This window comes from Pyxicephalus adspersus, chromosome 5 (genome assembly GCF_032062135.1).
Source record: "Pyxicephalus adspersus chromosome 5, UCB_Pads_2.0, whole genome shotgun sequence".
Taxonomy (NCBI): Eukaryota; Metazoa; Chordata; class Amphibia; order Anura; family Pyxicephalidae; genus Pyxicephalus; species Pyxicephalus adspersus.
In genome coordinates this window covers 118,656,203-118,669,487 of record NC_092862.1, presented here as the reverse complement: position 1 = coordinate 118,669,487, position 13,285 = coordinate 118,656,203, and the positions used below count along the sequence as shown (strand labels likewise).

General features: G+C 38.1%; 1 protein-coding gene across 1 annotated transcript in view; it reads right to left on the bottom strand.

The window, feature by feature from the left end:
* The window catches only part of LOC140332095 (sodium channel protein type 5 subunit alpha-like), a 238,635-nt gene extending 229,455 nt beyond the window's left edge, over positions 1 to 9,180 (bottom strand). The window contains exon 1 of the mRNA XM_072413393.1: positions 8,500 to 9,180. The gene's annotated coding sequence lies outside the window, so the exon portion shown is untranslated. The remainder of the gene's footprint in view (positions 1 to 8,499) is intronic.
* Between the last annotated feature and the right edge of the window lie 4,105 nt (positions 9,181 to 13,285).

Sequence of the window (13,285 nt, the reverse complement as noted above, 5' to 3'; positions counted from 1 at the left end):
GGAACAGAGCCCTATGGTATACAAACAACAATAACAGGTAACCTTAACATGCCCAAATAAACACAAATTGGATTTAACATATTGTAGATGGTAAATTAATAGCCTTTAATGCATAGAAGTTGTTCCAGCAGAACATTAATAATTGTGCATTAAGCAGCCTCACAGCACTGCCCGGAACCAATCTTTTTTCCTTACGAAAGTGCATAAACTGTATTTAAACCCCTATTAAGTTTTCTAGTATGTTTGAAATTATACCGAACCATATACAGTTTTCTTCAGTAAGTTGTTCAATGGAAGTCTGTAGAAAAGTTTTATTTTTGTACCTAGACAGTCTATGAGTACCAGCATTTCTTGCTGTGGGCTGCCTAATTTAAGTCTACTAGCTTACAATTTGCAGCCACATTATCTGCCTGCCACCCACCACCCAAGATGGTGAGCAAAAGAAGGTTTCCACCATATCTTCTTTCTTCAAGAGAAATTAGATGCTAGTAAGATTTTAAGACTTTCAGACAATAGGAAACTTGTCACACCATTTTATATTTCCCATATGACCATACTAGCAAAAACATCCAATCACTTTTAGGTGCAGGAGAGCCCGATGCTGGTCATACACTGGTCAACCGATGAAAGCCCAGGTAAATGATCAATATCTCCCAGATTTTATTTGTTTACCTGATCAATGTCCCCTCTTACTCTGACCAGCAATAGCAGGAAGAGTCCCCCTTCCTAAGCGCTTCCTAAGAAACAATAGCAATCATCCAGGAAAATTCCTTCTAAACTATAGTTTTTTTCCCAAATTACTATAATTTCCAGGTCTGGAAACAGAATAACTATTTAACATTAAAGTATGAAAGTAATAATAAAGAGTCCTCTGAATTACGTTTGCATCTAAAAGGGACAGGTATAGACAGGGATAGACAAGCTGCTTTCCCATTTCTCACAAAGGTTTCGACAATTATATGCAATGTAATACCAATTTGCATAAAAAATAAGAACTAATGGGTCTGTTTATAAAGCAATCTGATGACCACTGAAACATTACCTGGTGTAGAATCAATATCTACTATTGAGACACATGGACGTGAAAGATTCTCCACCCGAGAATGTCAAATTCGCTGCTTTATAAATAAATCCCCAAGAGTTTTAGCTCCACAAATGGTCACGTTATGCACTATTCAAAATAAAACACAAAACATATAAAAATACAAGACATATAAAATGTGTGAATGACTTGTTGATGTTAACTATAACGGTGTAAAACATACTTTAGTTAAGAATACATATCCTATTAAACTATCAATGTCATTCAGCCACACGGTTCCAGTGATTACCATTGCAGTGCCAAGCATCCAGACAATAAATCTGCATTGACATTTAGAGGCAAGGAGCACTCAGATAAAACTATGTATGGAAATCTTTCAAGTCCCTTTGACAATGTGTGTGAATCTACTGGACAATTCTGCAATAACTACATGAAAAGCAGATATATGAAATATTTGGTGGTCTTTTTGCGGACATCCTGAATTTGAACCACACAGAAGTCTAGTTCCTGAAAAGGATGCCTTAACATAGTCCCAGCAATCTAAAACCTATAATATATTTCCATTACCAGCTGAGATTCTAAAACTTAGAAGTTGTATTATACACTTTTATGTTTTAAAGTATTTTATTTTTTTTAATGGACAGAAAAAAATGCATTTTACCTGTATTCCACAGCAAATCAGAGTTCAGTTCCACTTTTTGCCCGAGGACAGAAATGCAAATGGCATAAACAGGTACACTTATCTGTAGAAAATTTCTACAAAGGTCTTGTTACCTTCAGTGTGCATTTTTAACTGCATGCGTTTTGTGATCCCCAAGAACTCATAGTTTTCCCCAGTTTTCTAAACAGACTGCTAGTTGCATTTCTGTGTGCATTTCATTAAACTATGAGAAAGTTGGAAAATTGCATATTGATGCATGTGAAAGCATTGGTATGAGATTTTTGAATCATTTGACCTATTCTCATCTTGGATTTCCTGTAAACTAATCCAACATATGCAAAAACATTATAAAAAAACATGCTGTGTTTTGGCATTTTGTAGTGTGAACCCAGCCAAAATTATTTCCTAATGAATGGCAACAGAGCAATATCACTTTTTTTAGTAGGCAAGGGGAAGGTTGCAAACCCAGCAGCTTTTTTTTTTCAAAAATGACAAAAGATATTATAGGTGGTCCATTACTCACAAGGATTCATCTAATCAGTTGAGTTTAAACTAGTATCACAAAACAAAGACAGAACTGGCTTCCTACACAAACTGAACACACAGTCTTAAATTATATTACCTCCCAAGGGACCGTACAGAATTAATGACAAATTTGCTCAGGGCCATAATTAGCATCAGTTCTAGGATCATTTGACCATTACATCACCTTTCTTTCATCAGCTTATACTTACCGAGGAATGTACAGTCCAGCACCTGCACATCACATTTGTATAATTTTGGATATCGTTAGCCTTATGCAATAAAGTCTTCTTTATTACAAAACTTTTTAATATGTAACCCAACTCCAATAGAGATAATAATAAAAAAAAAAAATGAAAGCCCACTTTTGCTGCAAAGCTTACATCCTATCTGATGTTAATCACTGCACACTAAACCCTCCAAAGTCCACTACTGCTCCTCCTCTTAACCAGACATTGGCCAATATTCACCCCTCTACTCATGAGATCAAGCTGTAATAGGGAGAGCCCATAGGAGGGGGGTACATCATTGACCTTGGTTTATAGTAGAATACTGTTATACCCTCAGCAGCTCTCTGCAGCAATAAAGACCTCTGCCCTTCACTATAAGGAGGTAGAGGTCGATTCAACAGTCACACGACCAGTTAGAGGATTACTAGATTTAGGATATATAGGAAAGTTTCTTTTTTTATTGGAGAATTTTTTTAGTTGTGCTATATTTTGTTGTGTTACATTTACATATTTTATTAGCAGCAATCTGTAGTTTTATTGGGCAGGAATAAGACTGCACATCTATAGTACACCAGCTACAGAATGCTGATCTGCTACAGGATACTGCACGCCCTGAAGCTGACTATGCATGGAACAATATTTTTTCACAGTACAAATATTCCATCACGTGAAAATGTTACCACATATGGAATATGATTGAATGCATTGAGGAAGCTGATTCTATGCTTGATCTGATCTGCAGGTTTAGAAACACTGAATCAAGTCCTGCTGATTCAGCAAAAATATCCTAGCTGTATAAGGGATGTCATGGGGGTAAAAAAAGATAATGGACACCATACCTAATAGAGTAGAGAAGATATTCTTGTTGGATTATTATCTCCTGTTACCATTAGGAAATATTATAGTTTTGTATATAGAGAACTGAACCCTATGAACTCTTTGACCTGTACAATAACATCTATCCCGCAAACATCACTTTGTAGTAAATGCTCATCTCAATTCATTCCACTCCACTACATTTACTGGGAGCTCAGATTACAAGGAGAAAAGCGTTGTGAGACTGGGATTTAGGTGGAAAAAAGGTGATTGTTCTGGGAAAACTAAAACGCATGGGACTGTAAAGTAAATAATTGAATAAACCTTCTTAGGAGAATGACGCATTTCCTTCTATACGGTCCTATTTTGGTGACAGCATACATAACGACTGCTCCGTAAAAAGACAGGTGGAAAGCAAAGCATTAGTCCACCATATTGCCAGTGTTCTCCTTGCAGCTGATAATACATCATTACAGATTTACTAGTCCTATACTATGGATGGTGCTATCTAGGTGGAGGCAGGGCTTTACTTCCTCATGTCAGAGCCTCCAGCAAGGAGAACAGCAGGCGGCACAGTGGTGGCATTTCCAAATTTCACTGCTGATTGCACCATATTAATCAGAGGCATGGGCGCCATAAATCTCACACTCTAGATATACAGCTATAGGAATGTAGACACAGGAGTGCCTAGGTACCCTCACATACCACGGAGTGCAATGCTATTATATTGGAGAAACCCACAAGAATTTTGAAAAAACGGTTATAATTCTAAATGTTCCCTTTACCATAGCAAATCTTCACTTTTTATTATTTACAATACATTTGTGTGAGCTGGTTTAACAGATAAAGGGCTGGAATTTCTGTCCAGGCCGCATAGAGGTTTACAGGACAGTTATGAAATACAACCCAATCACCTTGCTATACTTTAATTGGACAGAGCAATAGCATCAGCATATTCATAAGAACACCGATCTGCTCCCCTGTCATCATCTTCCTTGTCAGCACATGTGTATTCAGACCACCTGATTGGCTCTAGTGGTGCTTCTCTCTCTTCTAATCTGAGTGCTGCTATACAGGCAATGAGTGAGGGCAGATTCTAAGTCAAATTTAAGCACATTAGTTGTATCTAAAATATTTATCAAAATGCTTTAACTAATACGTAGCTGCATGATATATATCTAATAGCACCAATTACTGTCCCAGAAAAGCTTTACCCCATAATGTTCCTTGCATAACATACACACATTGGAATATTAAGCTACTGTTTTCCTGGGTTCTCTACATCCCAGACAGCCACATTTATTAGAACTGATCTCTGGGCAAACAAATACACAGATAAAATCCATAAAAGAGATCCAAAGGATTTGTATTTTTGGTCTACCCAGTCCTCTAAGCACAGCCCTGTCTAGTATGAGTCCTATTCTTTCTCTGCTACAAATAAGTAAAATCTACAAATATAGTCTTCCATGCCTCTCCCAGCCTTCACCTGAACAGTGAAAAGAGAAGCAGAAAACTGATAAGCTTCTCATTTTGTCAATCTGCTTTATCCTTCTATCAGCTACTTGTTAGCACAAAATCAATGCAGCGGCAACTGACTGCTTCACTTCTCCCTCTCCCAGCTCTGCTGTATATAGGATTGCAATAGGGTATTACTGAAATCTATGTGCTTAAACTGCTTGCAATAAAGAATACATTTAATGATGCATTCCTTTATACCAATCTGCACTGATTGGAATATTTACTGGGTGTTTAAAAAGAATGAATATGTATAGTATTGTGTCCTATAGCTGTGTCTGTCTTATTTTCTTCTCTATATTCACTTGCTGACCAAGCTGTCCAGTGGAAATGGCATTGAGGTGGATCAGGACAAACTATTTCACTGCCTGGGGTGAGAAACCTGCTTGAGCAACCCTTTGGTACAAAGCTTGCTCAGCATATAAATGTGGGAAGAAATGCTAGTAGAGGAATAAAGAATTGGACAAGGAATTGTTTTACTAAATGCTTTTGTTGTATGTATTCCCTGCATATATATATATTTATATTTATGTTCCATACTGTGATAATTGCAAATATATGTCAGCAGTTTTTAAAGAAAATAAGTTCAGTTGGATGAACAATGTCAGATTTTGTCTCTGGGATGTGAGCTTTCCCATTAACACTCACTCTTTTACACCTTTTTAGCCATTAAAAAACCAGTAGGGGGATCTGGTCTCTTCCACTTGGTGCCACGGCAGCCATGCAAATGAAATAATAAGAACTCTTGAAATAAGTTCTTTCTGACAAATCCTATTGGTTGGCTGTTTCCCCCAATATCAGTTTTTGGTTCGATTTGGCTCTTGATAAATATTACATGAAAGTGCAATGAAACATCAATGTTACTGTATGCAAGTGGTCGTTGCCCTCCTACCTCGGCAGCACTTTACCGGACATGTCTGACATAAGTGCTGCATGATGGAATGACATTTCTCCTGACGTGTTTGCATAAGGTCATATAAAATTCCTCTATGAGTGTTAGCATGTATGCTTGAAAGACAAGACACATAGCTCAGTACTGCATTGAGCTGGTTCAAAGCTGGTGGTGGTGGCAGTCTGATCAGTATTTGATCAGATTCCTAAATTATGCTCAATTTCAAATGCTGCACAGCAGTAATGATGTAATTGTTTTATATCAGAGTGATATTGATCATTTATATCTAACAGTGTAAAGCCGGAAGAAAACAGAAAAAACACAACAGTTACTGCTCTACTCAAAAATATAGCCAAACCCTATTCAATACCATTCAATATACAATATAAATATATAAATGTGTGTTTTGTTTTAGTTTTAGTTTTCTTAGCTTTTCAGCAACTCTTAACTCAGCATACCAGAGCTGCAGAACAGGTAAAAGTATTTTGTATTGCGCACATAAAACAAATTGGAGTTTTAGGGCCACAGTCTTGTCAGGATAAAGTTTCATGATACCCTGGGGACCTTTATTCCATGCAGTTTGCTGGCCGGATAAACCCTATCCTGAGGGCAGATTAATCCCATATAAAGCACAGGGAACTTTGAAAGCAGGGACAAGCAAAAAGCAGGAAGGAGCTAGCAATTAACATTCCATCCACCTGTTCTTGGCCTGTGGATATTTTTGGTTTCTGTCGAAAAGTGCTCCCTTCGGGGTGATGTTTCCAAATCATTGGACAAAATGTAGAATTTTTAGGCTTTATGTTTGTATTTCATTACAATTATCTCTTGTTTTACATCTCAAATTAAGCCAAATTTACACCAAAATCAATGATTGAAACTGATCTAAAATTTCATGAATAATTCTTCCCGGGATCCAATGAGCACACATTTGATAGAATGACTCCTTTAGTAAAGTCTCCACTTTTTGAATGTGGTATTTAAGGGCTTTCATAAATCTCCAGTTTTCAATCAGTCTATAAAACGTTCACTTTTTTGGAGATTTCACATTCCATTTAACACAAACCAATGTTTCCCAACAAGCAATTTTTCCAAGTTTCCTCCTCTAGGAAAATGAATCATATTGCATTGCTTTATATCCTATAATCATACAGACTACCTTGGTCAAAACCCTCTAAAAGACAACACACAAAATCTCCAGGCAAGAAATGACTTGTAAAGTGTTGAGATTTCACTCAATCCCACTCAGTGATCCACCATTTAGGATTTGTTACGTAAAAGCAGAAACCTGATATTATATTGACCATTTTCCATGCTACCGTATGGAAAGACGATAATCAATTGACTTCTAAAAACAGTTTATGTACATTGCTTCATACTATCTATTTCCACCAAGAGTTTCTTAAGTGATTGCAAAAAAAAAAAATGAAACAAACCCAGTGATTTCATACAACCAAGCAAGTTATATTATTTAATGTTCCTAGTTAAACATAAAAGTCAAAGAATATGTGCTTTCATGAACTACAATAGAAAAAGCTCAACAAAAAAGTTGCAATTAATAAGAATTATCTCTCTGCCACCTAAGTATTGTCCTGCTCCAAATTATTGATATTAATTATAATCGTCATCATCATCGTGAAAAAAAAACACAACAGTAGTAGCAGTGACGGGCATTAACACAGTGAATCATACTTTGAAATTTAATAAAATCATCAGTTCAATTAGATTAATGCATTTAAAGTCAAACACACTTCCAGAGTAGAAGGCAGTAGTTGGGATAATTCGGTTACATAATCACATGGTCAGGATGAGGTCTATCCAGCTGTAGAGTTGTACATCAACCCCTTCTTGTGTTCGTCTTACGCACCCATCCCATGTAATCCAATTTCAATGTCATTATGGCCAAGGGAGCAAAACGCACCAGGATAATGGCTTCTAATTCTCCTTGTAAGGTTACCCAGTCAACTTATACAGAAGATGCTGAGGTCCTCCACTCATATATTACCCTGTGAAGAATAATTCTGGGATGTATTCCAAATAAAATGCTCTAAATTTAAATTCTAAAGGCTAACCCTTACCACAAGTGTAATAGATTAAAGACTGACAACTGTGCTTTCAATTTCTAGATACGAGTCTTAATTCTTCACCTAACCACAGACAGAGAATAGGGATAATTAGACAAATCTTGACAAGTAGAACTACATTTTGGAGATAATCCAATCCGGCGGCATAGTTTATTTTAATGATCAGGGGTAATTAATATACTTAGTCACCGTCATATTAAAATCATTTCCGGTAACATGTTGATGTTAACGGCAATTTATCTCAAACAGATGAACACAATACTACGTCAAAGGACCATAAAGCACTATGAAGAACCATTTATTACTTTGTTGCAATCATTTCACACCAACATAAAATAATAAATTACAGGTATTAAAAAAAAAAGAATGACAAAGCCAGGGCCAATGCCAGGGACAAATATTCCAAAGACTTTTTTTGGTAGGGAAATCCACAATAGTTGGCAACTGTATGGGTAACGTAGCATGCCCTGGTGCTAATGCTGTACTACCATACACATAGGAATATTTTATACTCACATAGAAGTACAGCTCGTCCCGTAGATCTATAGGTCTTAAGCTGCCTAAAGTCCACAAAGTGTTCTGCTCTATTACCGATGCTTAGTCCAATTAAGAACCCAGCTCATGTTGCTTTTGGGGGAGTTACAATTTGGGGAGGGGGAGTCCGCCCCCAGCAGGTTGATCTATTACACTTTAAAAAAAAATGGCTGATGGGTTGGAGGTAAGAGAAGAATAGGTATTACCTGTATGAAGCTGGTGTCACTGGAACCCCTCTGAGGTTTTAGGATGTGTGATCTCTGTTCAGCAAAGCTCAGGGCAGCTCTCAAGGTAACCACTCCCTATGAATGAGCCAGGCAGCAGCTGCCTTCAGCACTTACAGGGCTGGGAGGTCTCTCTCTCATTAGACACCAACAATTGGTCATCCAAGTTTTTGATGGAATTCCATGTTCCCTCCAAGCCTGAGGACATCAAAGCAATGGAGCCATAAAGTCATGTAGTCATGATTGTACAAGCCCAACAGTCCAGACCCTTTAATTCCACCTTTAACCCAATGACCCTTACAGGCATACAACCAGCTGCATCATGTCCACTTTTTTCCCAGCACAATTAATGGAGATTTATATCACATATGAACAGTGGATGAAGTTCAGATCAGGACTCAATGTAAGCACACATGATATCCAAACTCAGCAGGAGACTGATGCTCTGTCCTCTTCTGCTAGCAGCCAGTCCTCATACACATCTGATGATCTCCAATTTAAATATCCCACCAGCAGAAAGTTTATAGGAGAGCATAAGCAGCAAATCCCATAAAGTTCTTCTCTTCTCTGTAGCTAGGAAATGAAACATGCAACTTAATTGTCATCCAGAAAAATCACAAGCGCTTCTCCACCTGACAATGAATAGCCAGTGCAGGTGTGAGCTTTAACATGTAATCATTATAATAGGGACAGCAGGGAGCTCGGCACCAGGACTGATGGCAGGCTGCAACATTCTCCCCAGCTAGTCACTCCCTTGACTCAACCTCCCCCCGCAGCAGAGCAACGCTGGGGTTATGTCGCCACCTAGCGGCCGAATCGCGGAACTATATATAACTTTGCTATATACTGTTTTTTTTTTATTATTGCTTTTTGGTTTGTTTTTTGTTTTTGTTTGTGTTTTTTTTTTGTTATTAATCAACATGGATTACTTGTCCTGGTACTGGGCAGAAGTTCTAAGCTTTTACATGATTTTATTAATACATTATTTATTTAATTAAGAAAACAATTCTAGGAAGAGCAAACATTGCCTAAATCATCATTTATCCTTAAAAAAACTTTCAGATCTATAATTATCATATCCACAGCTCACATTATATTTGTTTGGGGGTCAGTAGGGAGAATGTCTCTTACATTAATGGCCAGTGGGAAGAATGTCATCCTTACACATAGCTAAAAAGATCATTGGTTTCGCTAAAAAACTGACCTGAAAGATCCAATTTAGCCATGGTTGAAGGATTAGCTAGCAAGCTCTGGAGGAACCCAGGTTGTGAAACACTGCTCTTATTACAAGAGGTGTGTGTATTCTGAATATTGATACTCCGTGTATTCTTTCAAGATCTGTACAGGAGCACTCAATATAAAGACCAGTCATTGCTGTTCTCTTGTTTTGTGCTGGGTGACTGGTCTTGTATCCGCCCCCTTCCTGCAGTTTTTATGATTGCAGAATGAAGTGAGTGGAGCTGTTGGGTCCCCCCACTGCTCTGTTCAGATTATGTACAGCACAGGGTTGATGTCAGCACTATAAGGCAAAAACTGTTTTTATTAGTTTAATGCTTTAACATTAATTTTGCACGTCCATATTGTACCCAAGCAGACACAGCTCCTGCTGCACTTTGGTTTCACTGCTTATTTTCCACATGTACCAAGGACAGTTTTTTGGGGAGCCAAAACCCTAACAACATATTTTGGAGGTGAGGGGAAACCCTTGCAGTTGGTGTCCTGGCTGGGATTTTTAGACACTGAGCCCCCTGTGCCACCCTACTACTGGGTTTTCAAATGTATATGGTCAAACAAAGGAGATTTAAATCCATTATCCTACAAATATATTTAATTTAAATGTGCTGGGCCCAGGGTTCACCTTTATTATGAACTTTACTGAAGAGTAGTGCGGGGTAATCGTCATTATTTCTATTTGTTTAATGTGATCTGTTTTTTATTAACAAATGCAAGGAATGGTTGGAGGGGTGCAAAGAGCAGTAACCCATTTTAGGAGTATAAATTTGATTTGCGAGACACAAATACATCTTGAATGTTTGTTTTGGGCTACAGAACAATATTGTTTATTTTAATAAATATGACTGATGAACTGAGATCCTTTCATATTCATCCCTGGTTTGCACAAGTCTGTTTTAATGTTTCTTTTGGATAAGGTGTGAATATGAATATGTTGTGAAAGAAGCATTCTTCTAATTAAATAAATAAAAAAAATTCAATTTGCTCATCAGCAACAGAGATTTTCAACCAGATTGGAGTGATTTTAGACTGGCATAGATTTCTCAGGAATTACAAATCGGCCACTCTGGAGAGTCATAAAGAACCAGAAGCATGCAAGATATTTCGCCATTGGGGTACTTCCCTTATTCCCCCAATCACATGGGACAGAGAAAAGTCAGGACTGTTCAAAGGGTGATGTGAAGTATGATGTGTTCTGTATAAATTACCACCAGTGGATTAATGAACCAGTTGTTTTAAATTTATGGGTCCCCCAGGTCTCCAGGTGCCTACTGTCAAACACTGGGAAACACAAATACTGGCCAATGCCCATTCGTTTAAGAGCCTTTGCTGTGTAAAACTGGGTTGTACCAATTCAAATCTATGTAGACGGCAGTTTTCTGCCCCTGGACAGTACATGTGTCATCCAAAAAAACATGCAGCCACACTGCGGCTTCCTTCCACCTTTCAGAAAAAGGTAGAAAACAGACCTGTGCAGTTCACTATTAACCATTTTTTTGCCAGTAGATTGAGTAATGAAACCATTTAGTACAAAAAGGAGAGAAAAAGGGGGATCCTATGTGGCACTTCAAATTTATATTAGGTATAAATAACATACATTAAAATAATGAAATAGGATGTGTAATACAACCAGAGAAGTAGTTTGGGTCCGCCCCATTGACTTCATGGGGTGTTTGACCCTTATAATAGACAAATAAATCCCTAAATATAAACACCCCATGAAGTCACTGGGGCTGACCCAAACTACTTACTGCATGGAAACCCCCTTTCTGTTTTGTTCTCCTTTTTGTACTAATTAACCTTTTTAGGAGGGCGGAAAAGTTTGATAGTTAAACAAGAGAAGAAGGGAATACCAATAATCAATATTGGCTATAGATGAAACCATTTTAAAAAAAACTCCTGAAATAAGGAATTTGTATTTTGCTTCTGAAAATTTGATTTAAATTGTTGAAGCAAAAAAGTCAGCAGACAGAAGAAGTCCACAAAGGTGGCTTGCATGTTTTCACTCCAGGAATATTTTTTATCTATTGTATGCAATGCTCAAAATTATTGCATTGCTTGCGACTATCTGCTTATGCATGGCTGTACTTATATTGGGTTGCATCTGTTTATTTATTGCATGCAAATCCAAATTCTAGGCCTTCCAAAACTCAATTACTATTTTATACATAAGGACAATCAGGGTTGCACAGCCAGTCATAACTGTTTTCAGAAACCTGTTGCTTCTTACAAAAACACAGACGTGACCCCACAGGCCTGCACAGGGTCACAGAGGGTGTCCTTAAATAAAGCTCCCATTTGCTTCCTGTCTTATATACTTTCTGAGTGTGCTGGGGGGCAAAAAAACAGGTCAGGTGCTTTGGAGTTGGGAGGGGGGCGAGGGGCATTGCAAATTAAAGCACACCATTCCTCCATTCCTGCTATTAAAGTCTTCCTTTAGGAAGCGTTTATATAACATGTGAAGCCAGCAGGCTATTTATTACTGCTGGCATGGGTTACAAGGACAACTCATTATAATGGCAGCCTAAACATGTATTTTTAAAGGCTAATGCAGTAAAAGAACTCAGGCTATGCATATGACCCCTATGCTATGTGCTGCCTGCTTTCTTGCATGCTATGGGTTAAATGGTCACATTGAGGGCTCAGTATCAGAGAAGGCTGCCTGCACTGTGTACATGACAGCTGCTCTAACAACAGCAGATATTCCAAATAGTTTGACTTCCCCCAGCTTACTCCCTAACATATGGCACCCAGGCAGGCTAAGGTTTCCAGCCTCTGGCGCCCTCTAGCGGGCATACGCTGGAAGTGCACCGCAGGTGTCTGCCTTATTCTCTGCAGACTTTTCTTAGGTGTAGTTTCTCAGGATAGAAAATCCTTGGTGGGCGTTAAAGTATAATACTGATGTATTTACAGTAAATGAAACATGTATCTCCATCTGCTGTCGTGGAGCTTCCAGTTTACTATTCGATTGTCAGCAGTTGCAGAGCAGTTTGATTGCAATGAGCTGGAAAGCAGCAGACTGAGGTTTCAGCACCTTGGACAAGAGCATAGGCAGGGAAAGCCATGATATCTTTATATTCCTGTGCATCAACTACAAGATAGAGCAGATACATGTGTGCACATTAATAATCTCATGGAAAAGGAACAGATTGGTGACATGTACATTGAGGGGCATTGATGTGGATTTATAGCAAATTACTAAAATCTCCTACAAACTTTTACATATAAATGTCATGTTATTACTTTTGCAGAATTCAATGTTCAGACATCTCCAGTCTCAGGACGACAACTGCCCACCAGTCTCAGGACGACAACTGCCCACCAGTTATCCTTGGAATTGTCACTTTGCCACAAGTACCCTGTTGGACACTACTAGGAGCACATTTACAAAGAAGCAATTCTTTGTTTTTTTGTCCCCAGTTTTTTTATGCCAGATTTACAAAAGGGCAAACATTTTTTATAGTAATCTTCATTATAGTTTTAGTGTCCTGCACTTTTAAAGTGCAAAAGTATTCTGGGGATCCTAGGGCCATTT